Source organism: Humulus lupulus, chromosome X, assembly GCF_963169125.1.
Source record: "Humulus lupulus chromosome X, drHumLupu1.1, whole genome shotgun sequence".
Lineage (NCBI taxonomy): Eukaryota > Viridiplantae > Streptophyta > Magnoliopsida > Rosales > Cannabaceae > Humulus > Humulus lupulus.
Window position 1 is genome coordinate 2,118,589 of NC_084802.1, and position 26,714 is coordinate 2,145,302.

Below are 26,714 nucleotides of genomic sequence, written 5' to 3' on the forward strand. Positions count from 1 at the left end.
TTTTAGTACTATTGTATGAATTCAATAGAAATTATGCATATATCACTCTTACTAGTTTTAACAAAATTAACAACCCATGTTCCTTTATTTATTTATAAAAACAAAATAGATCAACCAAAAGGAAAGTTTGGCACCAATTTCATAATATTATTTTAAAGCTGGAATTGATAAGAATCATGAGGCTACATCTAAAAATCAATTGGTGATTAGTGGAGTTACACATGTTCTTATTAATAGTTCAATATTCTTACACTTATTCCATGTAGGACATAATAGTCTAATATCCCCGTCAAGATGGTGGCGATTTTTCGCTCACCAATCTTGAATCACCTGATCACAAGTGGCCTATTTTTTTTTCAGCTTGCTTATTTTTTTTTGGATTTCAAGTGTCTTTTCGCACTATTCGGATCTCAGAACTCAAGTGTCTTTTTGCACTATACGGATCTCGTGCGTCTTCGCTCACTATTTTAGATCGGTGTGGATCGAATGCCCTCTAGGGAATTGACTCTTGATACCATGACAAGAATCATGAGACTCCATCAAAAAACCAATTTGTGATTAGTGGAGTTAAACATGTTCTTATTAATGGTTCAATATTCTTATACTTATTTCATATGGGACATAATGGTCTAATAAGAATAGTAAATAGATTTTGATTCAATTGTCATTATATTTATTTTTTTCTTTCTTCTTTGTTGGAGATGAAGAAGGCATTGATGGGCTTCATCCTTCCTCTTATTTATATCACTCCATTGATTGTTCCTCAGAGAATTTGTCTCATTTTCTTTGGCCTTCAATTCCCATTTAACATTACTAATTTCATGTGCTATTCTCACATTACTTTTCTTTAGTTCTTTTTTGTATTACGAATATTGTATGTTTTCTGAGTTTTTGGCAGTTTTTGTTGTTTCTCTGAGTTTTCTCAAAACCACAAAGGGAATCTTGTATCAAGTTTCTAAAAGCTTCAGCATTTTTTTTTCAGTCAAGTTGATAATAACAACTTTGATGGGAGTACAATTCCAGATTCGTTTGGCAACATGTCCAAGTTATTGAAGCTGTAAGTCCTTGTGATTCAATGAACTTGGTTAGATTTATGAGGGATTGAGCAAAATATTAGCATAGTTACTTTATTGTACATTTGGTATAAGCTCAGGTAGTGAGGCTTCCAGCTCTTTTATTGCAAATTGAAATAATACAAAGACTATATTAGATTATTAGTCAATATAATTATATAATGATAGATATAGTTGTACCTACTTCCATTAAAAAGTATAAGATTCCATTAATGAAACAAAACACACGCACATAGAAATGGGATTGAAGATGTTGGTCATACAGATGCTTCATGCAGCTAGGGTGATTATTTTATAGGCAAAATATTGGGGAATATGAGTGTGCCTGTAAATATAAGGTTACTCTACACACTACTAATTGGTTTTGAAATGGTACCTTATACTTACCAAACACTCCATTCTACTTTCTATACTATCCATTCATTTATTGTCTAAACTTCCATTCTACTTTCTATTCTAACATGTCCAAAACAATAATAAACCAAAAAGAGCCATTAGATATTCGGTTCAAGACTGCTCCTTGAAAAGAGTCACCATCTTGAGGAGGCATATAAAATTATCTCACATCGAATAGATGAGCGGATATCAGCCCACATATAAGACCATTGACAATTCGTTTTCGTTTCGAGATGAAATCTCATGTGTCTTATTGTTGTAGAACAACCTCGAACAAGAACAGAACACAACACACAAAACCAGAACACTAGTGATTAGAATCTAATCAACAAGCATAAAAACTCAATCTGGTTTAACCAAGGATGCAATATAATTCACACAAAAACAGAAAATGAAAAATAACAATAACACAATGCACATACGTGGTTCAAGATAGTGTTGGCTAGACACTACTCTACTCCACGGCCAAACCAGCCACAAGGGCTTCGAGATCTCTGTTATTGAATCTGAATTTCAAGTCTGTACAGCTGAGGAGACTAGCTCCATTACAGTCTCAATGATGGTACAAAGTTCACTCAAGAAGGCTCTCTCTCTTTGTCTGACTAATATTTACAGTAAGAAAAATGAATAGAATAGAATAGTAGTAGGAGATGCAAAAATGAAGCCTTATATAGCTCGGGGTAGGAGGGAAAAAGGACCTACATACAAGCCGAGTACCAACTGAAAATAACAGAAAACAGTTATTTCTGTTATTTGTCCAAAAAGATTAGCCACTTAAGTCTTGAGCATTTTACCAATTCTAACAGTCATCCACCTTGGTAAACATGCTTGACATCAGCACCTTGAGCTGGTTTTGATTTGGCAAATCAGCAGCTGAGTATGTTCAGCAAGCTTAGGCAGTGCCTGAACTTGCTGTAGGGAATATACTTAGTTAACATATCTGCTGCATTATCCTTTGTTCCCACCTTCTTCACCTGAACTTCATTTCTTCCAATGACATCTCTAATGAAATGAAGTTTGATGTCTATGTGTTTAGACCTTTCATGGAACATAGGATTTTTCATTAAGTGCAAAGCACTCTGATTGTCACAAAGCACAGTGATGTCCTCTGAATTGTATCCCAATTCTCCAGTGAATCCTCTTAACCATATGGCTTCTTTGATTGCTTCTGTAGCAGCCATATACTCTGCCTCTGTGCTTGACAATGCCACCACCTTTTGGAGATTTGACTTCCAACTAATGCATCCACCCAATGCTGTGAATGCATAACCTGTCAAGGATCTCCTTGTGTCTAAACTCCCTGCAAAATCTGAGTCCACATACCCTTCTATCTCTGTTCTGTAACTTGTGTCTGCACTATACATTAGTCCAAGGTCCAGGGTCCCCTTTACATACCTCATTATCCATTTCAGTGCCTTCCAGTGTTCAATTCCAGGGTCTGAGATGAATCTGCTTGTTACACTAAGTGCATAGGCCAAATCTGGTCTTGTGCAAACCATTGAGTACATTAAACTTCCAACACATGAAGCATAGGGTATCTTGTCCATTTCTTCTCTATCTTCCTCAGTACTTGGTGCCTGTTGTTGTGAGAGCTTGAAGTGTGGTGCTAAAGGTGTTGTAACTGGTTTCGCATTTGTCATATTGAACCTGTTCAGTACCTTTTCAAGGTAATTTTTCTGAGATAAGAACAAATGCCTTGGTCTTGATCTTATAATTTCAATTCCCAGAATCCTCTTTGCAACACCTAAATCTTTCATCTCAAATTCTGAACTCAATTGTCCTTTGAGTTTGTCAATTTCTGATCTATCTTTGCCTATGATCAGAATGTCATCTACATATAACAGTAGATATAGGAAACTGTTATAGTAGACACATGGATCATAATTGCTCCTTGTATAGCCTATGTGAGTCATGAACTCATTGAACCTTAGGTTCCATTGTCTTGGTGCTTGCTTGAGACCATACAAAGATTTCTGCAAAAGGCACACCTGATTTGAACTCTTGCTTTTGAACCCTTCTGGTTCAGCCATGTATATTTTCTCCTCAAGCCTTCCATGCAAGAAGGCTGTCTTGACATCCATTTGATCCATCTCTAGATTATACTTGGCAACCTTGGCCATTATTACCCGAATGGATGTTTGTTTCACAACTGGTGAGAAAATATCTGTGAAATCTATACCTTCTCTCTGATTGAACCCCTTGGCAACAAGCCTTGCCTTGTACCTAATTGGTTCTCCTGGTAGTCCCTCTTTGTGCCTGAAAATCCATTTGCAGCCTATCAATTTCTGTCCTGGTGGTTTTCTCACTTTGATCCATGTTTCGTTCTTAATCAATGATGTCATTTCTTCATTGACAGCTTGATTCCATTTGTCACTATCACTGCTGTTCATAGCCTCCTGGAAGGTAGCTGGTTCAGCACCTATAATTTCTTCTGCAGTGTTCAAGACAAATGTTGTGTAATCTGCATATCCAAATATGTCTGGAGGTCTAATCTCTCTTCTGGCTCTGTCTCTAGCCAATTGGTAGCTGTCCATCTCAGTCTGACCTGTGTCTTCACTAGTGGCAATCTGATCTTCATCTTCATTTTCTTCTGTGTGACCTGTTGTAGTGGCGTCTTCAAGCTGTACTGGTAAGCTTTCCTGTACCCTGGTGTCACTAGTCTTGTTGACACTTGTTGTATTCACTTGTAGCATGGCCATCTGATCCTCTTTGAATACAACATCCCTGATGATGATACACTTCTTGTGTCCCTCTTCTAAACACCATAATCTGTACCCCTTGACTCCATCAGGGTAACCCAAAAACATGCATTTCAGGGCCCTTGGTTGGAGTTTGTCTTGCCTTATGTGAACATAAGCAAGACAACCAAATACTCTTAGATGGTCAAGCTTAGGTGCACTTCCTGTCCATAATTCTTGTGGTGTTTTCAGATTAATTGCAGTGGATGGACACCTGTTTATGAGATAACAGGCTGTCTTAACTGCCTGACCCCAGTATCTTCTCTCCAAATTTGCACCTTTTAGCAAGCACCTGACCCTTTCAATGAGTGTTCTGTTCATCCTCTCAGCAAGGCCATTTTGCTGAGGGGTTTTAGGGACTGTTTTGTGTCTTGCAATACCCTTCTTGTCACAATAAGCATTGAATAAACCAGAACAAAATTCAAGACCATTATCTGTTCTTAACTTTCTGACCTTCTTGCCTGTTTGAGTCTCAACAAGTTTCTTCCATTTTACAAAAGTTTCAAAAGCCTCATCTTTTGTTTTCAATAGAAACACCCAAACTTTTCTGGAGAAGTCATCTACAATGATTAAGAAGTAGCTAGCACCACCTAGAGATTGTACTCTTGAAGCACCCCATAGATCTGAATGCACATAGGCCAAAGGTTCCTTGGTTGTATGCATTCCAACATAAAATTTGACCCTGCAGCTTTTCCCCATGACACATTCTTCACAAAACTTAAGTTTGCCATCCAATTTCTCTTTCAAGAGACCTTGTTTATTTAATTCAATCAGGCCTCTCTCACTAACATGACCCAACCTCATGTATCACAGCTTGGTGTTGTCAACACCAGCTCTTCCAACTACAGAATCAACACTGCCTTCTGCAGTGTTTGCAGTCTTGCTGCTATCTGTCTTTCCAACCAGAACGTAAATGCCATTCTTAAGCTCACCTTTCATGACAACCATAGAACCCTTCAGAACCTTGAGTGAGCTTTCAATCTTGATAGAACAGCCTTTTGAAATTAAAACCCCAACAGACAACAGATTTCTCTTGAGCGCAGGTACATATCTGACATCTGTGACTGTTCTGGACACTCCATCATGCATTCTGATCATCACTGATCCGATGCCTTCAACCCTGCAAGCTTTGTTATCTCCAAGCAGTACTGAACCCCCAGTCTGAGCCTTGAATTAACAAAAGAATTCCCTGTGAGGAGTCATATGGAAAGAACACCCTGAGTCAAGGATCCATTCTTGGCCAGTTTCTTGACTTGAGACCACTAAAACATCAGCTGAATCATAACCATCTGACGCAACACCAGCATCTCCTTTTTCTTTCCCTTTATCTCTTTTTAGTTTTGCCTGCAATGCCCTGCATTCATCCCTGAAGTGACCCTCTTTCTTGCAATAGTAACACTATTTTCCTGCCTTGGATTTTGGTTTGGACTTCTGTCCATGATGACTGTTCTTGCTGTTGTTATTTCCTTTGTAGATTCCATTATTGCTCTTATTCCCACCAGACCTTGAATCTCTGTTCTCTGATCTGCCTCGAGCAAACAAACCTTCACCACTACCCTCATTCTTATCCTCTGATCTTTTCTGAATTTCTTTAGAATTCAAAGCAGCTTTTACCTCTAGCATTGTTAATGTATCTTTTCCATACAATATAGTATCTACAAAATGTTCATAAGCCTTTGGTAAAGAACTGAGTAAGAGAATACCTTGATCCTCATCTTCAATCTTGACCCCAATGTTGTTGAGATCCAAGATGATCTTGTTGAATTCGTCTAGATGCTTTCTGAGTTCCTTGCTTTCATCCATCTTGAGGGTGTAGAGTTTCTTCTTGAGATATAGTTTATTGGCAAGTGATTTCTTCATATAGATTTCTGCCAATTTCTCCCAAAGTCCAACAGCAGTTTCTTCACTCGATACTTCTCTCAAGACTTCATCTCCAAGACTGAGAAGTATGGCACTATGTGCCTTTGATTCTGTTTCCTTCATCTTCTTCTTTTCATCCCCGAGACCCTTAAGCTCTTCTCTGTCAATTGCTTCAGAAATCCCTTGATGAACAAGCAAAGCCTTCATTTTAATTCTCCATAGGCCAAAGTCATTAGCTCCTGTGAACTTGTCCACTTCAAACTTTGCGGAAGCCATTTGAGATCAAATCTTGATCTTTCTTGAATCCTTGGTGCTGTTCTTGATGGCCCTCGGAACCTGGCTCTGATGCCACTTGTTGTAGAACAACCTCGAACAAGAACAGAACACAACACACAAAACCAGAACACTAGTGATTAGAATCTAATCAACAAGCATAAAAACTCAATCTGGTTTAACCAAGGATGCAATATAATTCACACAAAAACAGAAAATGAAAAATAATAATAACACAATGCACATACGTGGTTTAAGATAGTGTTGGCTAGACACTACTCTACTCCACGGCCAAACCAGCCACAAGGGCTTCGAGATCTCTGTTATTGAATCTGAATTTCAAGTCTGTACAGCTGAGGAGACTAGCTCCATTACAGTCTCAATGATGGTACAAAGTTCACTCAAGAAGGCTCTCTTTCTTTGTCTCACTAATATTTACAGTAAGAAAAATTAATAGAATAAAATAGTAGTAGGAGATGCAAAAATGAAGCCTTATATAGCTCGGGGTAGGGGGGTAAAAGGACCTACATACAAGCCGAGTACCAACTGAAAATAACAGAAAACAGTTATTTCTGTTATTTGTCCAAAAAGATTAGCCACTTAAGTCTTGAGCATTTTACCAATTCTAACACTTATCAAACCCCCACTCTATACTATGTAACATTTCCTTCTTTGCTCTGTAAAACCTTATCCTACAATCTAATCTTCAGCTCTTCTATAAAATTTTACATTTCACATTTTTTTAATTTTTTTTCCTCTTATAATTGCTTTTATCAATAATTTTATTTGATATTGGTAAATCATTTTTGTAATTTGGTTGTTAATGTAGGAGTATGAGGAATTGTGGCTTACAAGGACCTATTCCAAATTTGAGCAGGATACCAAATCTGGCTTACTTGTAAGTTCAATTGAGGGGTTTTCTTTCCAAGTAATTACATACTAGTGATTAGTTGGCTTGTTCATTCTTAACTGAGTTATAACTTCAAGAGACACAACCTTCATTAAATTAATTTACTTGACTATAGATTTCATTCAAAATTCCAGGGACCTCAGTTCTAATAATCTAAATGGATCTATACCACCTAATAAGCTTTCTGATGATATCACAACTATGTAAGTTTCTCAATCAAATTATATGATATCTGTATCTCTTAACTTCGTTCTTCAATTTCTCATATACTTAATTTGGATATTCTCTAAGAACCCTTTTCAATTTTTGGATATTCCTTTACCTTAATTACCAAAATGTTACCAAAATGTTCTTCAAATTCTTGCAACATTTGCAGCATTTTATCAAACAACTATCTTGATGGGACTATTCCAGCCAGCTTTTCCAGGCTTCCTTATCTCCAAAAATTGTGAGCATTTTTCAACTCACTGTTTTATTTATTTATTTTGATGGTTCAGTAGTACTGTTGGTAGTTAGTTAATACAAATCTGACCCAACTCAATGTCATTACTTATGCTGATTTACAGCATGTGTTTGTAAAGATTCATACACTTTGGTATTGATAAGAGCAGACTCTTAGGCTACATTTACTAATCAACAAGGGATTTTCTAATAATGAATTTTCAGGGATTTCCAAAACAATAATCTTATAGATATTTCTGGCAGTATTAGCATCCCTGAGTATGTCATATTTTGGTATGCTTCTACCTCTCATCACTCAATGCATTGAGAAGCACGTTTTAACACATCTTTCTGCTCAAGGCAACATCTTAATTTGCATGTTTATTAAAAAATAAAAATGAAATTCTATAGTGCTATTTGATTGTGACTTTATCAATTTTCAGGCTCAATGGGAATCCATTATGTACCAATACCACCCTAGTCCACTTCTGTGGACCTGAAACTCAAAGTGCAAATAATGGAACATTGACTGACTCTACTCATGATTGTCCAAGTTCATCATGTCCATACCCTTTTGAGTATTCCAAGAAATCTCCTTTAACATGTTTCTGTGCTGCTCCTCTCACTGTTGAATATCGGTTAAAAAGTCCTGGATTCTCAAATTTTCTTTATCACAGAAGTTCATTTGAGGAGTATCTTACCAGTAGTCTTAATCTACAACAGCTTCAGCTGGAGATTAGTACAGTTAAATGGGAAAAAGGACCTCGTCTTAGAATGTCTCTGAAGCTCTTTCCTGCATATGATTCTAATGACTTAAATTCTTTAGCTTTCAATACAAGCGAGGTTCAGAGAATTATGGCCATGTTCACAGGATGGAACATACCAGAAAGTGATGTATTTGGACCTTATGAACTTCTCGGATTCGATCTATTGGACCCTAATTTAAATGGTTTGTTCAGAAAATTTATTTAAATATTTTCCTCCTGTGATCTTTGTTAAATTCAAACTTGGAATATATAGGCAAACAAATGTGTGGTTGTGATGTTCACTCTAGCTACTCTGCATACTTAATCATCCTAATGCATGAAAAGTCCTGCTTATGATTTATCTATAATCGATAACATGAGCTCATGCTTGATTATTTTTCATCATCTTTTTTCTATTGCTGCTTTTATGGATTTAAAGCTTTTACTGAACAATTACAATGTTAAAGTTCTTTTTTTTTTTGTTTCAAGTCCCTGTGATTCCTTTTGCTTTGAAAAAGTCTGGCATAAGCAGGGGAGCACTTATTGGCATTGTTCTTGGGAGTTTCGCTGCAACTACATTATCCGCATTTGTTTTTCTTGTTATATTGAGAATGTGCAAGAGAAAACATGCACTTTCAAAAAGAGGTCATTGTGAGTATATTCCATTTCTTTTCTATACATTTTGAAAATGCTCTAGCTGTAATATATTTGGAAGTTCAAATATTAGGATAATAGAATTGAGGGTATGGTAAGCCTTACGAGATTCTATCTCAAAACCAATTGGCAATGAGTGGAGTAAGTCATGTTTTTATTAAGCAGGTTGATATGTGGGATAATGTTATACACATGACTTTAATTTAAAGATGGATTTGTTCTCAGTGTCGAAAGCCCGCCTTAACATTGAGGGCGTCAAGGATTTCACTTATGGGGAAATGGTGTTGGCTACGAACAACTTTGACATTTCGGCTCAGGTTGGTCAAGGAGGTTATGGCATGGTTTATAAAGGCATTATGGAAGATGGCACAGTAGTGGCCATAAAGCGAGCACAAAAAGGATCATTGCAGGGTGAGAAAGAATTCTTGACAGAAATACATTTACTATCGAGATTGCATCACCGGAATCTTGTGTCTTTGGTTGGATTCTGTGATGAAGAAGATGAACAGGTACTTCTTCATATCAATAATTTACATTTTGTGAAGGTTTTTTTGGAAGATCATGCCCATGAGACCTTTATTATGATTTTATAGGCAATACGATGCTCGAAGGGCATAAGATTAGATAATGGAATTAAAATTTAGACCGTTGGATGAATGTTTAAAGGGTCGGAATATAGAATGTTACATAGTATAGTATAAAATGACAGTCACGATAAGACTAATGGTTCCATCTCAATATTAATTGGTAATGAGCGAGTAATTTATTGATATCGCCTACGTTTACAAAATCCAACTTTTGTAAAATGAAGTCGACAACAATAAATGAATACTTTGATTGAACAGTGACAAAAAATGAAGGAAATTCAATTTTACTCAAAAATTGTGTTACATGTGAGTTGCTTAGTTGATGCATATTAATTTTCAAAATGTAAGAAGAATCAAATTGTCATGCTTTGTTATGTGAAGTCTTGCCTTCCTAAAATTCTCCATTGTCATTTTCTTATTGCTTTCTTTTGATGTATTGAAGCCAATAATTTTCATTGCAAAAGTTTCATAAGCTTTCTTTCCTGTATGCAGATGCTGATCTATGAATATATGAGCAATGGCACCCTAAAGGATCACCTTTCTGGTAAGCATCTATATTTCTTCAAAAATACCTTCTATTGTTCTCCCCTATTTCTAATCAAGTGTTCCCTTCTTACATAATTGATATTTGTATGGCAGTCACATCCAAAGAGCCTTTGAGCTTTTCAATGAGATTGAGAATTGCCTTGGGAACAGCCAAGGGCATCCGTTACCTACACACAGAAGCTAATCCTCCAATATTCCATCGAGATATTAAGTCCAGCAACATATTATTGGATTCTAAGTTCATTGTAAAGGTTGCTGATTTTGGACTTTCGCGACTTGCCCCGGTTCCAGAGATAGAAGGCAACACACCTGATCACGTATCCACAGTAGTGAAGGGGACTCCGGTATGTTAGGGAAAATATCCCACATGAAAAGTGTGTGGATAAATTCAACAATACATAAGAGCATGAGTTATTCAACTCATCACCAGTTGGTTTTGAGATGGAACCATATGCTTCTTACCATATATCTCATTCTACTTCTAAACTCATATTCCACATTCTATCACAGTATATCGCTTTTGAAATAAGTATTGCTATTTGGCACCATATGGTATTGTATTTATCAAGCGGTGTTGGGCACCAGATGCCCGTTAGCAATATTCATAACTATAGTAATTATATAATGATTTTGATGATTCCATTGTTTATACTTTTAACCAATGAGATATATTCATACTGATATACCTGATTTTGCTTTGTTGCAGGGTTATCTTGACCCAGAATACTTTCTAACTCACCAATTAACAGACAAGAGTGATGTTTATAGTCTTGGTGTCGTGTTCTTGGAGCTCTTGACTGGGATGCCGCCAATTACACATGGAAAAAACATTGTTAGAGAGGTACAAAACCTGCTCAACTTTATCTGAAGAGCTTTTAGAAACAATGATTTGAGTACTAAAAAAACCATGATATTTCTATTTTTCATTTCTTAGCTTAAAATTCATGTACATATTTGGATTTAGTTTTTGAAAACATTCAACCAATCTGTTGGGAATCTGCAGCTTCCAACTCCAAGAAACAAATTAATACACAAATATAGTTTATGGTATTCTTGCAATTTAATTCATGCGTCCATGAAAAATGGCAAAATTGAAAAACAAAATTATTTAAGGCCCAGTCCAGCCCAACACAGATTTCACAAGCAAAAATAGTCACTGAGTTTATTAACTCAGAAATTCATAAATCGATATAACCCTTTATATCACAAGAACATGGGCACACATACACGAACAGCAAAGAAATTAGGGCTAGAGTTTCAGAGAAAACAAACAGGAAGTGTGAGCCGATACACCAGAAAATTGATCTCGGAGTTCACCCCAGAACGATGGGCTACGTCTCCGTCAAGCTACCTCAGAGTGCTTGAGATTATACTAATCACAACAGGTATTACACAGAATTTCCTTCAGATTTCGAATCACAGTATTTGATTGATAATCTGGTTTTGTAACTCTCTGACTTGTCTTTCCTTTTTCTCACTCTTTCTAACTCAGTTTCTGATCTTTCTTTTGCATGTACCAAACAACTGAGCTCCTTGGAGCTTCTCTCTCTAGACTCTCTCACTAGCTCAGCACAAAAGAAAGGAATGGACAAAAACTTCGTATCTGGTAGTTTTTCTGACTTGATCTCCTTAGTATATATATAGATGTAAAATACTGGAGGTTAAGTTGCTGAGTTGTAAGTTGGTTATGCTTTCTTGATTCTGATGATTCTTGTTTGTAACTGAAAGTTGTTGAAGTTGTTCGAGTCTTTGAAAAGAGTCTGTACTGATATTTGGCCTAAGGGTAAACTTGTAATTTCTGTTGTAATATGAACTGAGCTTATAAGGGGATTTACTTAACAAATTCCACCTAAATCTCCTTATGAGCAATGATGGTTTATAGCACTCTGAGGGTCATAGCTTGATGACCCTTAAGGTCAGTCTCCTTTGTCGATTCCTAGCAAGTTCATACAATGCTTGAACTTAGCTAGGGGTACCACTTTAGTTCCCATATCAGCAGGATTGTGCTCAGTGGGAACTTTTTCCACTGTGACCTCTCCCTGAGTCACCTTATCTCTGATAAAGTGGTATTTAATCTCAACATGTTTGGTTCTGTCGTGAAAGACAGGATTCTTACAGAGATGAATACTGCTTTGGTTGTCAGAATAGACTATAGGGATACTTTTTAGTAAATTCAGTTCCTTTAGCACACCTTTAATCCAAACAGCCTCCTTAATAGCTTCTGTTGTAGAAATATATTCTGCCTCTGTAGTCGATAGTGCAACCACTGGTTGTAATTGAACTTTCCAACTTATACAGTTCCCCCCAACTAGGAAATAATAAGCAGAGGTAGATCTTCTAGTGTCCCTATCACCAGCATAGTCAGAGTCACAAAATCCTTCTACTAGAGTTGGGTTTTGTGACTGTTTAAAAACTAAACCAACATCTGTAGTTCCCATTAGGTACCTGAATATCCATTTCATAGCCAGCCAGTGTAATTTTCCAGGGTTAGCCATATACTTACTTAGCACACTTATAGCATAGGAAATCTCAGGTCTAGTACTTACCATTAGGTACATAATAGACCCAACAGCATTAGAGTAGGGTACTCTGCTCATTTCTTCTGTCTCTTTATCTGTCTTAGGGCATTCATCTCTAGAAATCTTGTATTGGCTAGTAATAGGCTGACTGGTCTTCTTAGCATTAGTCATATGAAATTTTTCAATAATTTTCTGTATGTAGTCTTCCTGGCACAGCTTTAAAACCCCTTTACCTCTGTCCCTTACAATAGTGATCCCTAGGATTTTAGTAGCAGTACCTAGATCCTTCATCTCAAACTCAGATTTAAGCATTTCCTTAACCAGGTCTACCTTAGATTTTTCTTTGCTGATTATCAACATGTCATCTACATATAACAGTAAGTAGATGACATCCTTGATATTACTTCCATGGAAATATAGACAAGTATCATAATAGCTCTTAGAAAAACCTTGCTTAGTCATGAAGGCATCAAACCTCTTATTCCATTATCTGGGAGATTGTTTTAGTCCATATAGGGATTTAATTAGCTTGCATACCATATGTCCTTTTCCCTTTTCTATATATCCCTTAGGTTGTTCCATGTAAATATCTTCCTCTAGTTCACCATGTAGGAATGCAGTAGTGACATCCATCTGATCAATCACCATGTTGAATTGATTTGCTAGAGCAAGCATTAGTCTTATCGTTTTGTACTTGACTACAGGGGAAAAAATCTCTGTGTAGTCAACTCCTTCCTTCTGAGTGAACCCTTTAGCCACTAATCTGGCCTTGTACCTCACTGGTTCATCCTTGCTCCTCCCTTCTTTCTGTTTGAACAGCCACTTGCATTGCACTATACTCTTCTCTTTAGGTCTAGAAACATATATCCAGGTCTTGCTCTTCTTTAAGGAGTCCATTTCCTCATCCATTGCCTTACTCCATTTAGTTGCATCCTTGCATTTAATAGCTTCTTCATAAGTTTCTGGTTCTATCTTCTGCCCTTCTAGAGTACTTAATAATGCATAAGCTGTATCCTCATTCCAAATATTAAAACTGTACTTAGGATTAGGTTTGGGAACCCTTCTAACCCTGTCCCTGGCCAATTGATATTCTGCCATGTTCTCAGTTGGGATTTCCTCTTGGTTTTCATGCTGTTCTATCTGAACAGTATCACTTCCTTGTTCCACCTGACCCGTATCCTGGTCTGGTTCCTCTAATTCAGCATGTCCTGAATCATAAGCATCTCCTGAAACAGCTGGCCTTAAATCAAAACTGATGGTGTTTCCTGCTGAATTAATATTAGTGCTATTTCCTGAAACATTAGAGTTAGTAGTAGTGCATGGAAAAATATTTTCATTAAAAATTACATCCCTACTGTTTATAGTTTTTAAACCAGGTTTCTCCCTTACCCATAGTCTGTAGCCCTTAGTACCTTCAGGATAACCCAAGAAAACACATTTTAGAGCTCTAGGCTCTAACTTACCAGTGCTTTGGTGTGCATATGCTGCACATCCAAAGACTTTCAGATGTGATAAGTCTGGTGGTTTACCATACCACCTTTCTTCTGGCGTTTTAAATTCCACAGCACTTGATGGACATCTGTTGATCAAGTAAGCTGCTGTGAGCACAGCTTCTCCCCAGAAACCAGTAGCTAATCCAGCTTGAAACAACATGCATCTTGCTTTGTTTAGGATAGTTCTGTTCATTCTTTCTGCCACACCATTCTGTTGTGGTGTTAGTCTCACTGTTCTGTGCCTTTGAATACCTGTTTTCCTACAGTAAGAGTCAAATATATCATTGCAAAACTCTAGGCCATTATCTGTCCTTAGAGTCTTGACCTTTTTGTTAGTCAGATTTTCCATTAAAATTTTCCAATCCTGAAACTTGGCAAATGCATCATTTTTATGTTTTAAAAGAAATATCCAAACCTTCCTAGAGTAATCATCAACTATAGACAAGAAATAACTACAGCCACCATGTGTAGTAACCTTTTCTGGACCCCATAAGTCAGAGTGTACATATTCTAGTATATCTTTAGATTTATGTGTCCCAATTTTAAACTTAAGTCTATGATGCTTACCCAAAATGCAATGCTCACAAAAATCAACTTTACTTACTTTATCTTTGCATAAAAGATTCTGATCACTCATTAATTTCAAACCTCTTTCACTGATATGTCCCAGCCTCCTATGCCATAGAGTAGCTTTAGAATCCTCAGGTGAATTGTCTACTGTGTTGTGGCAATTTGAAACTGGTTCCCCTTTTAGATAGTAAAGACCTCCCTCCTTGTAGCCTTTTATTATGGTCATAGAACCTTTGCTTAGTTTCATAGTACCTGTTTCAATTTTACTCACAACACCAAGGTCATCTAGAACACTTATAGAGATTAGATTTCTGGTTAAATTAGGTACAAGTCTTACCCCTGTCAAAGACCTTACCACACCATCAAACATTCTGAAATTAACAGTACCAGAACCTTCAATGTGACATGTTTGATTGTTGCCTAGAATGACCTTTCCACCTTTAGATTCCCTGAAATCAGTAAGTAAAGATTTATCATTAGTCATGTGAAAAGTACAACCTGAATCAAGAATCCATTCATTTTTAAAATTAGAAGCAACACTATAAACTTCTCCACTTTCATAGCCATCACTCAAGTTTGCCGTTGTTTGTTTTTCTTTCTGTTTTGAGAAGTAGTTCTCTCCATGATTCACATCACTGTTTTGGTCATCAGACTTATTCTTATTAATTCTTTTCCATAAGTAGCAATCCCTTTTGAAATGTCCTGGTTTTCCACAGTGAAAGCAGCCATTAGAATCCTTAGGACCCCTAGATTGAGACCTGCCTCTTCCTGGTTTTCCACCTCTATTAGGATCTCGGCTGTGACTTCTCCCTCTATTGTTCCATGGCTTCTTTTGATGAGACCTTCCTCTGCTTAGGTTTAGTTCCCCACTAGAACTGCCTAGCTTATCATTTTTTAATTCTAAGTCCATCGATTTTATGGCAGAGATAACTTCATCCAGGGTTATAGAAGTCCTTCCATATTTGATGGCTGTTTTAACTTCCCTGTAGGATTCTGGCAGAGAATTTAAGATGATGATTGCCTGATTTTCATCACTTAAAGACTCATCCTCACCAGAATTTGCTAATTCTATATGCATTCTCAGAAACTCATCTAGATTATGCTCAAGATTCTTGGATCTGTTCATCTTGAAACCAAAGATTCTTTCTTTGAGAAAAATCTTATTGGTTAAAGACTTCTGCTGGAATTGTTCTTCTAGCTTTCTCCATATTTTTGCTGGAGTCTCTTCTTTGTCCACTAATCTGATGATTGCATCACTCAAATTAAAAATGATTATTCCAGTGGCTGTTTCCAAGTATTCTTCCTGCTGTATTTTGGTTGTATTTTCTGGCCATTCAATAGGTTCTTCCAAAACTCTTAGCTGCTTTTGTTGTGCCAATAAAGACCTGATCTTTCTCCTCCAAATCCTATAGTCACCTGAGCCATCAAACTTATCAATGTCAGTTTTAAAACTACTCATATTGATTATATTAGAATTTAAATCAGGGATAGGAATAGGAATCTCAGGTTGATCATTCAGTGATACATCCACTAAATCTCCAATATCACTGTCAGATTCTTGTGGATTAAAACCCCCTTGATTTTGAGGATTAACTTCCTCCTGTTCTTGATTATCAATTTCTTCCAGTCTTGCTTGTTAATTGTATCAATTTGTGTCTTGAATCTTGCCAAGAAACCTGGCTCTGATACCACTGTTGGGAATCTGCAGCTTCCAACTCCAAGAAACAAATTAATACACAAATATAGTTTATGGTATTCTTGCAATTTAATTCATGCGTCCATGAAAAATGGCAAAATTGAAAAACAAAATTATTTAAGGCCCAGTCCAGCCCAACACAGATTTCACAAGCAAAAATAGTCACTGAGTTTATTAACTCAGAAATTCATAAATCGATATAACCCTTTATATCACAAGAACATGGGCACACATACACGAACAGCAAAGAAATTAGGGCTAGAGTTTCAGAGAAAACAAACAGGAAGTGTGAGCCGATACACCAGAAAATTGATCTCGGAGTTCACCCCAGAACGATGGGCTACGTCTCCGTCAAGCTACCTCAGAGTGCTTGAGATTATACTAATCACAACAGGTATTACACAGAATTTCCTTCAGATTTCGAATCACAGTATTTGATTGATAATCTGGTTTTGTAACTCTCTGACTTGTCTTTCCTTTTTCTCACTCTTTCTAACTCAGTTTCTGATCTTTCTTTTGCATGTACCAAACAACTGAGCTCCTTGGAGCTTCTCTCTCTAGACTCTCTCACTAGCTCAGCACAAAAGAAAGGAATGGACAAAAACTTCGTATCTGGTAGTTTTTCTGACTTGATCTCCTTAGTATATATATAGATGTAAAATACTGGAGGTTAAGTTGCTGAGTTGTAAGTTGGTTATGCTTTCTTGATTCTGATGATTCTTGTTTGTAACTGAAAGTTGTTGAAGTTGTTCGAGTCTTTGAAAAGAGTCTGTACTGATATTTGGCCTAAGGGTAAACTTGTAATTTCTGTTGTAATATGAACTGAGCTTATAAGGGGATTTACTTAACACAATCAATCATTTTATCTGAGTTTCAGGTCAATATTGCAGTTGAATCTGGTATGATACTCTCAGTCATTGATGAACGAATAAGGTCTTACCTTTCTGACTGTGTGGAAAATTTCCTTAGTTTGGCCCTTAAATGCTCTCTAGATGACCCGAATTCGAGACCTCCAATGGCAGAGGTAGTCAGACAGCTCGAAAACATATGGCTTATGATGCCAGATTCAGACACCAAATTTTCATAACCTATGAGATCACTCCCAAAGTTGGAAAGAAGCCTCACCATCTTCATCTTCTGAAACAAATGGTAGTAACCTTGATAAGATTAAAGAGGTATTGTTACACTGGAAATCAGCTAGAATATCTTTTTTGAGCTTTTATTTCTTCCTGATAAAGATACGCTACTTTTCGCCAGAACCAATTTTTGTGTATATAAAAGAACAGTAATAGAGTAGCACATTGCTGAATTTGTTGCTGTAAATGATATTGTATGTCATTGTGGGAACTATGCAGTTTTGGTTGTAAAGGGTCTGATTTATTTGGTTCTTTTGGAAGAATAACTTGCACTAAAACACACCAGAAACAACACAACAAACACTACCTTTGTTAAAAGAATTCAGAAGATCAAAATCAGGACACCCTCAACACTTGTAGCAACAAGTAGCCCTTACATGAGAATAGAAACAACTCGTGAACTTGGCAGAGTTCTTCCCTAGTACATCCTTGTACTCGAAACCCTTTACTAGCAGCTGCTCAACCTCACATGCTCTCTCTTCTAAAAGAGTACTGCTAAGGGACACCAATGGTGTCCAGCACCACCTTATATGGTATACTGTTATTGGTGCAATTTAGTATCAGGTTTTTTATATTTCAATTTAAAATATAATATTTGAGATCCGATATTAAATTGCACCAATCAATGTTAAGTGGTGTTAGGCACCATGGGAACCCTATATCAATGCTCCTTCTAAAATGTTCTTATAATCATCACCTTAACCCTCACGGTAACTTGTTACAATAACGAGTAGCTAATTAGTTCGATACATGTCAACTTTGCATCACCAAGCAGACCCCGTGTACTTTAATTGTCCATCTGCTACTACGAACTCCACCCATAGGCCCATACCTTTCTCGACTGACGCCATAAGTAGTAGTTTAAGACAATAAAACACCTTTTTTTTTAATTGGGAGTATATTGTATCTCTATTCACATCGAAATGGAAAAAGATTACAAATTGGAAGAGAGAATTCCTTCAACCAATTAACTTTATTATCTAGCCATGGGGCATGCTAAGTCAATTCATTGGCCACTTGTAAACAAAGCGACCAACATAAGAAAAAGATTTCCTCAGAAATTTAAACAATAAATGTTAGTAACCTGAAAAATATTACAAATCCGCAAGTTTTGTCTTAACCGAGTCTCACCAAAAAAATGAAGTAACCACTTGAAAATTGATTAAGATTTATAAATTACCATAATATACTTTAAATATATACATCTATATATATATATATATCAAGTTACTAATTATTCTAGCCCAAGAACTTTCCTTCAACTAGAAACACAAAATAAATGGCTATAAAGTTATCATTAAGATGAGAAATTCTTTTTGTATTTGTAAGAGTGACTATATATAGTAGAAGTAATGATATTTACTACTAATAATAATAATAAGTATGAGGATAAATAATGGCACCTAATGGTACTAAACATAGATAATAAAGAAGTGAAAATTACATATTATATGGGAATTTTAATAGATTGTGCAAAAATATGGCTTTTTTTCAAGAAAAGTTAATCTATGGCTTTTTTTTGTTTTAATTTCACTTTTATGGGTTTAGTTTCCCATATTTTTGTATAAAAGTTTGTTTATGCCATATTTTCACTCTTAATCAAGTTTTATGAATTTTGAAGGGTATGTTTGTAATTTGATTATTTTTTATATTAATTTTATATAACTATTTTTATATTAAATTTTTCCATGGTTGTTTTGCAATTTTTTTTTTTGTAATATGAATTTTGTTTATTATTATTTTTTATTTATTGTAAACATTTTTTTTCCTTTTTTTTTAGATTGTACGTTTTTTTTTTAAAACCTGGGTAAGGTAACCAATTACTTATTTAATTTTTCAAAGTTATGTAAAAAAAATCTTACAGCTAGCTTAAATAACATTTATCTAGAGGGATAACTAGTTACTTGTTTGTGTTTTTTCACATTTATGTAAAAAATAATCTTAGAGATTAAATAACATGTATTAGGAGGAGTAACCAGTTACAGTGCGATTAGTAACTTACTGCCATAAGAGGGGTAGCCAGTTATCATAAGAGGTTGACAAGTCACTCATATTAGAAATGAAAAAAAAAACATCAGATTTGAAGGAAAAAAAAAGAAGAAGAGTAAATATGATTTAGTAACCTAGGTAACCAGTTACCATATAGAACCCAGAAATATACACACACATCAAAATGTGAAGGTAACCAGTTACCTCCTAAAATATACAAACAAACAGCGTGAAGGTAACCAGTTACCGCAGATCTCAAGACAGAAAAAAACCAGATCTGACCACGAACCAACCTCCTCCCTCGCCTCCGACCACTTGCCTCCAAATTGAACCAAAGAAGTAGTATTTTCCATACCTGTAATATTTTGTAAATTTTTAAGTAGTTAATTGGGTGTAACTGGTGAAGGTAACTTGTTACTTTAGTCTGCAATTAAATACGTCACTGAAAAACTTAATTGGAAAATATAACAGTTTTTCAAGGTAACTGGTTACTTTGTTGTTACTGAATGTTTTGACAATTAGAATTCAGACCAATATCAAATGTTTTTTTATCGCAAAGACAAAGTTGAATCTAAAATAATCATAGTTCTTTTTTATCGAGAGAGAGCTCAACAACGGAGCTACGGCATAGAGGCAGAGCAAAAACGACCCCACAAATCGAAGCATTTTTATAAATATTAAAAAAAAGGTGTATTACGCAAGATTGTAGAAAGACTAGAGGGAATTTTGAAGGTTCGTAGCTTGGATTTTCCTGAGGAAATCAGCTAAAGAGTGACAAATGGAAAATTACAAAAAGTGCTTTAACGAGAAGAAAATATTAGAAAAATGAGAGAGAACAATGATTCGGGTTACAAGATTTGGGAATAATTAGAAAAAAGGAAAAGTGCAAAACAAATCAATGGAGTATTTGATTAAAGATTATATGCGGTGTATAGATCTGCAAAATGCTCCAAATAGAAAATCCAAAAAGGGAAGATGCATTAATACAAATTAATTCAATACAGAAATCAAGAGGCAATCAAGAAAGAAAGTTGTACAGCAACAGACATATTTACAAGAAAAGATTCAGAACTTGAAAAAGAATAATAAAGAAAAAACCTATGAGCTTTTGAGCTTGGTTCTGAGCTCTAATGGCGGCCGAAGAGGTTTGTTTGTTTGCTTGGTTCGTAAAGTTAAAAGGCAGCTGAAGATAGTTTTCTCACAACTAAATATATCACTTGTAGTAGACTTAACTCACTAGACTATACCACTCAAACTACTGATTCTGCTCATAAATAAATTAAATTTAAAAAGCTATGTATTCAATTCAATATTTATTTTTGCATAGGACAAAGCTCCTCCTCGTGACTAGAGCCGTTACGCATATATGAAATCAATGGTTCTATATTATGTAGAAGAATTAGGAAATTAATAGATTTTAAGTTGAAGAAAATTAGATTAATATAGTATTTGACAGAGCAAGATTTTACAAACCTGGTTTTCTTGGATGCTTTGGACGATGGAGAAGTTCGTCGCCGAAGATGGAGAAGGACGTCACCGGAGATGGACGTCGCTGGAGAAGCAGATCCGATTGTAGGAATGTGTTGTTTCACGTGGCTGGAGGTGGCTGGAGGTAACTGGAGGTTTGGGTTTGTGGCTGGAGTTGCCGGAGGAGATGGGTGTTCTTGCTGAAGAAAAAAAATTATGTTGGGGATGTTTTTGATCGAGTCAAAATTTCAGCATTGTAGTATTTGGATGTTTAATTACAATACTACCCTCCTTAATGGATGATTTGTTTGTTTATTTTTTATTTTTTAATGTGGGATAACTTTTCCCATATTCTGATTTTTTGTAGTTAAATTTTTCCATACAAAGTAAGTTTAATTACCATATTTTTGCACATTGATGGCTAAAAATCCATATTTTTAAAAAATCCCCAATAAAGAAAGGACATCTTGAAGTCCAAGATAGGTAAAACCATTACAGATGGTTACAAGTAAAAAAACGATGTGTAACTCTAAGATCAGAAAATTACTACCACAATTTTTACCCTAATTCTTTAATCTTTGAGTTCTAAAAAAGAGTTGTGATCCTCCTAGCTCTTTACTCTTCAACTTTCTACCAAACTGAGCAGAATTAAGCAATGTATTAGCATGGAATTTTAGTTCCTATATCTGTATGATTTTCTTCATTTGAAACTTTGTCAAGTTCTATTATTTGATGTTCTAACTTTTCTCGAATCTAGAATATTTTTATATCAAGTGTGTTTTCACTTCTCAATGAAAGGAAATATCAATAAAAAATACTTACTATATGAAATTTAATTATATTCTATTTTCGTTTAAAGTTATTTATTTTTGTTACTTCTACTACACCGTTGAACCCAAGTAACACAAAGGCGATGAGACACGATTGTAGAGCTTTGACAACTAAGACGATGAGACGCGATTGTAGAGCTAAAAGAAGATGTAAAAGCTATGAGGCCGACAACTAAGAAAAAGAAAAGAGTTTCTAGAGAGTAAACAAAAAAAGATTTTTACATAAAATACTCATTTTCGCTAAAAGATTATGCTTTTACGGTCAAACGTTTTTTTTTCTTTTCAATTTTACGGTTTTAAGAAATTTTTTATATTTTTACGGTTTTGTCTTTTTTTTTTCAAGTTGTCTTTACGTTGTTTTTAGGTTTTTTTGTTGTTGATGTTTAGTTATTCTGATATATATGTTTTTTTTTTTTTTGGTTAATCCAGTGAGTTGTTTTTTTTAAGAATTGTATTTTTGTAATTGTTATCCAATAAATTAGCATTTGTGACGTGGCGAATAATCTCTTGACACGTGCCTGACACCTGGAGCGTCTGCTAGAGTATCGACCATGAGACACACCAGAAGCAGGACATACCTGTTTTTACCACGACCAGACTGGTCGGTGGTTCCGCTGGCAAAACAACATTTATGGAAAGATCTTATGTATCCCGAATTTATTTCACGCAATCTTCTGAATATCCCATGATTCAAGGGATAATATCTGTAACAATATTGGGCAACCCCCCATGGGCCTATAAAAAGCAAGAGATGGCTCATGGGAAGGGACCTTTTGGCAGCTAAAAAACCATAGGAATATAGAAATTATCTGTGAAAACGAGGATTGTTTATGAGGAGTGTTGAAACTCATTGAGCCCAAGCTCTCTGATCGCACTTTTGTTCCCATATCAATATCATTCTAAGTGGACGTAGGTCATTACCAGATTCTGGGGCCGAACCACTATAAATTACTGTGTTTTCTTTACTTTTGTCATTACGTTATTATCTATACATATTCGCCTATATCATTCATATTTTGACTCCGTGTCAGTTGGCTAAAACGAGGGTCAACATTCTGGTGCTTTCATTGAGAGGGCGACTCATCATTGTTGATAAAACTAATGGCGAAAGCAGGGAAGAAAGCTGCTCAGACTGCCGCTGCACCGTCGAACCCGCCACCTCCTCCTCCCCCAGCAAGCATGACGGAAGATGAACCGCAACTAGATTTTGAAGAGGAGGAAATGGACGATGCAACTTTGAGGAGCACCTTGGGCACGTTGCAGGAAGAGCTGGCAAGTCTGAGAGCCAATCAAGAGACTGCCGCAGAAGCTATGGCGAGGCAACAGCAGGAACTTGATCGTCAGAGGGCGGAGTTGAGCGAGAGACAGGCGGAGGTGGATCGCCGCCAGACTGAGGCCATGGAAGCCCTTGAAGCGGCCTTGCTGTTGGCCAGAAATCAGGCCGCGCCTGCCTCGCAGCCTAATCAACCTGAAACTGGGCCACCCCAGGGAGGTCCCAATCCTAGCCCACCAGTCCATCCTTCAAGTCCGCAAAGGCCTGAACAGCCCCAGATGCCCCATGACGACGTCCCACTGGACCCCGAGGCAGATCCACCATCCCACGCTGCTCGAGGTAATCCCCCGCAGCAAAGGCAGAATAGGGCCGAGCGACAGCCTCGTAGTCCTAGACGCCGCGAGAATGATGGGCCACACCAAGCGAACAGGGGTCACTACCCTCCTAGTAACAGGAGAGACTCGGAGTTAGGCTCTGCGGTCCGTGGATCCTAGCAGCATGATAATGCACGGGGACATCGCGACCAGCGCAGGCCACCCCCTAACGCTCGAGGTGTTTCTGCCAGAGACGGGAATAGAGGGAACAACCAGTCTTACCATAGCCAGTCAAAGTTCAAAGATGGCCACGGCTACAACGAGGCTGACTCAGGCAAGAACAATGCTGATGGGAGGAACGGAAATAAAGGTAGAAGCAGGAGCCAAATGCCTCGAGATGATCAGCCAAATAGACAAGATGCTGGGGGGCAACCCCGGCAAAATAATGTCTTCAACCGGCTCGGAGGTAGCGAGCAACGGAGAAGAGAGGAAGATCTAAGAGACATACTCAATGATCGTCGAGAGAAGCATGGTGAGAACATCCCCCCAGCAGCGGAGAACGTAGCTATTCCTACTGCCTTGCAAGCCCAGATAGACGCACTAAATCAGGCTGTGCAACAATTGGTCGGAGGAAGAACCTCTTATATTGACCACGATAGAAGAAAGGGCACTCCATTTATCCAAAGAATAGCCAACGCAGAGACTCCCGGCAAGTTCAAGATGCCCACGCTCCCGAACTTTGATGGATACGGAGATCCCGTCTCGCATGTGAATAAGTTTGAAATCCAGATGGACATTCAGAAGGTATCCGAAGACGCTCGGTGCAGGATCTTTCCTGCAACACTTTCTGAAGCCGCGCAGGAATGGTTCTTTAAGTTCCCACCTACAAGCATAGTTTCCTGGGAAATGTTCGTAAGGGAGTTCTACGGACAGTTCTACGCAGGTCTTGTCCACCCGACCGAAGCAAATCAACTGGTTGAGATCCGCCAGCAAGATGGAGAATCACTAAAAGATTACATCCAGCGCTTTATGCGAGCGGCAGCCGGAGCAAAGACAGTCGGGGACGAAGGAAAGATGATGGCCATAACTGCGGGAGTGAGACGCCGCTCGCCCCTGTGGAAAAGTCTTCGTAAGGATGGGGTCAGAACCACCCAGGAATTCTTAGACCGAGCTGATCGATATATCAAACTCGAAGAAGCCATTGCCGATGATGGAAAATCCTCGAACAAGGGCAAGAAGGCTGCCGAACCCGCCAAAGCCGCCAATGGCACTAAACCAAATGGCAATGGCAAGGGCAATGGAAACGGCAACGGTAATGGCAAGAATGGTGGGAAACGGCAACACAATGAGCCTTCCACCTCCGACAATAAGCGAGCTAAGAGTAATCGTTATGAACCTAGGTTCACTAACTACACTGCCCTCGTTGAGTCTCGAGGAGAGGTATACCAGGCCACAAGCTCTAGCGTGCCCTACAAGAAGCCTGGGCCCATTCGAAAAGACATTTCGAAAAGAGACACTACCAAATTCTGTCGTTATCATAACGACTATGGACATGACACTAATGAATGCAACCAGCTAAAAGATGAAATCGAGTTCCTCATTAGACAAGGACACTTGAGAAGGTACGTACGGGCCTCGGGAACTTCCCAACGAGAAGCTCCAGGTGGCAACGAGCAGACGTCCACATGCCAACGCTCGCCACCATTACAGCCTGCCCCCGTAGCCAGAACACTTTTAACCATCTGTGGAGGCCCACACCTCGCTGGAAATAGCGGAAAGGCTAGAGAACGATATGCTCGAACTCTGCGCCACGACCAGGACATCGAGATGATGACTGTGGAGGACCGAGCGCCGAAAAAGGCCCGCTCAGAGGAGTGCGGGATAACCTTCTCTGAAGGCGATGCCCAACACGTCCGGTTCCCACATTCCGATCCGCTGGTCGTAGATATCCAAATGGCCAATATGATGGTAAAAAGAATACTGGTCGATACAGGAAGTTCAGTAAACATCCTCTATAAATCAACGCTGGAACGCATGAAGCTGTCCATCAAGGACTTGGAGCCCTGCAATCAAACCATATACGGCTTCTCTGGAAAAGGACTCGTTCCAGCCGGAATGATCAAACTCCCAGTGACAACGGGTACAGCGCCCGCTTCAAGGACATTACTCGCCACTTTTGTAGTGGTCGATTGTCCTTCAGCGTATAACGCCGTTATTGGAAGACCCATACTGGTTGAACTGAGGGCCGTCATCTCCATGTGGCACCTAGCCATGAAATTCCCAACGAACGCAGGGGTAGGATGCGTTTTGGGAAACCAAAGGGAAGCCAGGGAGTGCTATAACGCCTCGATCACAAAGGCAAAAAGTGGAACATCTAGGAGCGCTACCCCAGAACGATTGCAGATGACGGAAGACAGCAAAACCCAATCAGGTGGAAAAGTCACCAAATAGGGTGTTGCCCAAAGTGAGGATATAGATTTGGATCCTCGCTTTGGGGATTTTGAAGAAAATGTTGGGCCCGTCGAGGACCTGGAGGAGGTCCATCTCGATGAAAGAGACCCGACTCGAATCGTAAAGATTGGGAAGAATTTAGAACCTACCGCGAAACAAGCGCTGGTGGAATTCTTGCAAGGGAACCAGGGGGTTTTCGCCTGGTCACATAAAGACATGGTCGGAATAGATCCTGCGGTGATCAGCCATGTCCTGAAGATAGACAAAGTCTTTCCACCGGTGCAACAAAAAAGAAGGCTGCTCGATAAAGACAGGTCAAGAGCCTTGAAAGAAGAAGTCGAAAGACTTAAAGAAAATGGGTTCATCAGGGTGGCGTTTTATCCATCATGGGTCTCCAATCCGGTGTTGGTCCCCAAGCCTAACGGCAAATGGCGGACCTGTGTGGATTTTACAGACCTCAATAAGGCCTGCCCAAAAGACTGCTTCCCACTCCCGAGGATCGACCAGCTAGTCGATGCAACTGCTGGGCATGAGACCCTTTCGTTCATGGATGCGTATTCAGGCTACAATCAGATCAGCATGCATCCCCCTGATGAGGATCATACCAGCTTTCGGACCGATACGGGCTTATATTGTTACAAAGTAATGCCCTTTGGACTGAAGAACGCAGGTGCAACTTACCAGCGATTGGTCAACCACATGTTCAAGGAGCTGATCGGGGTAAGAATGGAAGTATACGTGGATGACATGCT

General features: G+C 38.0%; 1 pseudogene; it reads left to right on the forward strand.

Annotated features, from left to right (window-relative positions):
* The first annotated feature begins 701 nt into the window (after nucleotides 1–701).
* On the forward strand, nucleotides 702–18,035 carry LOC133804440 (probable LRR receptor-like serine/threonine-protein kinase At1g06840; annotated as a pseudogene).
* Nucleotides 18,036–26,714: the final 8,679 nt, after the last annotated feature.